The sequence below is a fragment of the Echinops telfairi genome, unplaced genomic scaffold (assembly GCF_000313985.2).
Source record: "Echinops telfairi isolate 266 unplaced genomic scaffold, ASM31398v2 ScPeMD7_17;HRSCAF=63, whole genome shotgun sequence".
In the NCBI taxonomy this organism is placed as follows: domain Eukaryota; kingdom Metazoa; phylum Chordata; class Mammalia; order Afrosoricida; family Tenrecidae; genus Echinops; species Echinops telfairi.
The window spans coordinates 5892095-5895566 of NW_022103914.1; the positions used below are offsets into that span (position 1 = coordinate 5892095).

The window sequence follows — 3472 nt, forward strand, 5'->3', positions numbered from 1 at the left end:
AAGCATACCGCTGCTAACTGAAAGGTTTATTGTTCAAACCCACCAGCTGCTCCATGGTGGAAAGCTGCTTCCACAAATATTTATAGCCTCAGTGATCCTATATAGGGCCCCTAAGAGTCAGAATCAACTTGATGACAGTATTTTTTGTCTTGTTTTATTTTGTCTTGTCTAACAGTTTAAGAAGACTGCACGGTTGTATAGATTAGAAAAGCATTAGATGAGCTTAGAAACTCCTGTCCTTTAGGTATTGTATTCTCTTGTAAATTTGTTCAATGGCTTTACCTAAAGCAAGAAAAAATGTGCTTTGGTCAGTTAATAAAATGATTTTACCTCATGAAATCCAGGCAAAACAAAACTAAAAAAGTTAAAAAGGACTGTAGCCCTAGCAGTCAGGAAGAATATGAAAAGAAATCAGGATTGAATGAAGCAGTTAATAAACTTAATTGATTTAATCTACAGGTGAAGCAGTTTCCTCATGGAAATTCACCCATCTTAATCAGGGGATGAAGTGGAAAGAAGTTCAGAGTAGCAGGGCTTTAAATTGGACTCCAGGGACTTGGATTATGAATCCCATCCCATTTTTAGGGCAGGCATTTACAGACAGAGAAAACATACAAAAAAAATTTTTTTTTCTGTCTCAGCAAGGCAGCAGGGTGGTCAGAAGATAGTTCTGATGTCTACAGAGAAACATTTGTTAATGAGTAAATCCCAACCAAGGAGCCCTGGTAGTGTAGTGCGTATGCATTGGGCTGCTAACCACAAGGTCAGCAGTTCAAAACCACCAGCCACTTTGAGGGAGATGGATGAGACTCTCTACACCCAAGAAGAATTAAAGCCCACAGGGGCAGTTTTGCCCTGGCCTGAAGTGTCAACAGGAGTCAGAATCAACTCGATGGCAGGGAGTTTGGTTTGGGAGCTGCAGATAACCTTAAATTCACTTTGGAAAATGACCCCAAATTATTTGGGACAAGATGGCTATGTTTTGAGGGGGTTCCCATCATTTGACTTCTGGGAGAGCTAGAATTGATTATAGAAATATTTAAACGATTTACACTAATCGCTTTAGAAACCTGTCAAGAAGGAAAACTCAAATGCTTTCTCCAATAACTAGAGAGCGATTGAAACTCGGTGAAACCTTGCCTTTTCAGAAGTGGAAAACTGTAGACTCATAAAACAAGGCAGGCCCATTGAGTTCCTACTCTCACAGGCTCACTGTATTTTTATGGTCAATATCCTGGTATATTTGGGACTTGAAATATTTGTAAGGGTTAAAGAATGAGACATGCCAGAGAGTGAGACTAATTTAAAATGCAGTTGAATGATTTAGACTTGTGATTTTCTTTAGACTTTTGACAAGTTTGTAAATTGTTGAATTTAAAGGAACTGAAGATTAATCCTATTTATAGGTTTATTAGATTCTTAAGAATTACTTAAGCACTCGGAGTGGTTTGCTTTGCCAGACACTCCAAATTGAATTTTAAAAAGAGTCAAATTTAAAATCAATTGAAGAATGTTCAAAGAAGTTGAACTTTTACAAATGGAACCAAATATTAATCAAAGGCCCTAAAAAATAAAGTATTAACAGTCTCTAGGTTTTTTACACAAATTTAGATCTATTTTTATTTTAATACTTTTATTGACATAGAATTCATATTTCATATAATCCAGTAGTTCAAATATATTAAAAAGAGCTGTGCAGTCATCACCACAATCAATTTTAGAATATTTTATTTTTTTAAATACTTTTATTGGGAGCTCTTACATCTCTTATCACAATCCATACATTCCTCCAGTGTGTCAAGCACATTTGCACATATGCTGCCATCATCATTTTCAAAGCATTCTCTTCCCACTTGAGCCCCTGATATCAGCCTCCCATTTCTTCCCCAGCCCTCCCGCACCCTCCCTCCCTCACAAACCCTTGATAAGTTATAGATTATTTTCATATCTCACATCATCCTTCGTGGCCCCTCACCCATTTTTCTGTTATTTGTCCCCCTGGGAGGAGATTATAGGTTGATCCTTGTGATCAGTTCCCCTTTTCTTCCCCCACCCACCCCTAATCCTCCTGGTATCTCTACTCTCATTGTTGGCCTTGCGGGGTTTATCTATCCTGGATTCCCTATGTTGCTGGCTCTTATCTGTAGCAGTGTGCATGTTCTGGTCTAACCTGATTTGTAAGGTAGAATTGAGGTCATGATAGTGGGGGGAAGGAAGCACCAAAGAACTAGAGGAAAGTTGTGTGTTTCATTGGTGCTATACTGCACCTTGACTGGCTCGTCTCTTCCCTGTGACCCCTCAGTGAGTGAGTGTCCAATTGTCTACAGATGGGCATTGGGTCTCTACTCCATGGCCCCACACACACATTTTATCTTTTCTGGTACTCTTTATTAACTCCCCATTAGCCCCAACCTCCTCTGCTCTAACTGCGGTAAACTATTAATCAAGTTACTGTCTTTTAGCTTTTCCTATCCTGGATTTTATATTTTTTAAAAACGAACTCTTTCCCTGACCCCGCCAAGCTGTGCGGAGGCGGAGGCTCCGGTGTGTTCAAGATTCGGTCCCACCGGTAACCTACCGCCACGGCCGAGGAAGGCACTGCTGCTGGAAGCGTCATGGACGTCAACACTGCTTTACAAGAGGGGCTGAAGACCGCCTCATCCACCGTGGCCGAGCACGTGGAATTCGCGAAGCTGCCAAAGCCGTAGACAAGCGCCAGGCTCCTCTTTGGGTGCTTGCATCCACCTGTGATGAGCCTGTGGATGTCAAGTGAGCGGAGGCCCTGTGTGCCGAACTCCACATCGACCTCACGAAGGTGAATGACAACAAGAAACCAGGAGAGTGGGCGGGCCTCTGCACAACTGATAGAGAAGGAAAACCCCGGAAAGTGGTTGGTTGCGGTTGTGTGGTTGTGAAGAACTATGGCAAAAAGTCTCAAGCCAAGGATGTTATTGAAGAATACTTTAAATGCAAAAACTGAGCAAATAAAACTTTGCTAATTGTTAAAAAAATGAAACAAAACAAAAAATTTTAAATCCCAACAACGGTAACAAAAATATAACAGAGGAAAAGCTCAGCTAAAAAGATAACAGAAAATAATGAAAACTAGAACGGATTTAAAATGGCAAAAGGGAGAAGAAATGATAAGGTGTTAAATTTTAACCTAACTGTGTGTGCACTAATCCACTTTCCAATGTCCTCTGCTTGATAACAAGGCTACTCACATCCCTGGTCAAAAGTCAGAAGGAATTTAATAGAGACACTAATGCAAGTGGGGACTCTGAAAATGGATTTGGGGCTTTCACTGTCATCCGTAGCCTTCTGTAAACTAGGAGCTCAGAATTTAAGCTTTAAAACCCTTTCTCCTCTGGTCATGGATTTTATTATTTACAATCCTTGGATCACACAAGCTGGTATGCTTCCTCTGTGTGAATTTAACTAACACCTCCCTTAGAAGGTTGTTTGTTTGAAG

At 40.4% G+C, this 3472-nt stretch overlaps 1 pseudogene; it reads left to right on the plus strand.

The window, feature by feature from the left end:
- LOC105979504 overlaps window positions 1-2980 on the plus strand; it is a 6529-nt pseudogene extending 3549 nt beyond the window's left edge.
- The last annotated feature ends 492 nt before the right edge of the window (window positions 2981-3472 follow it).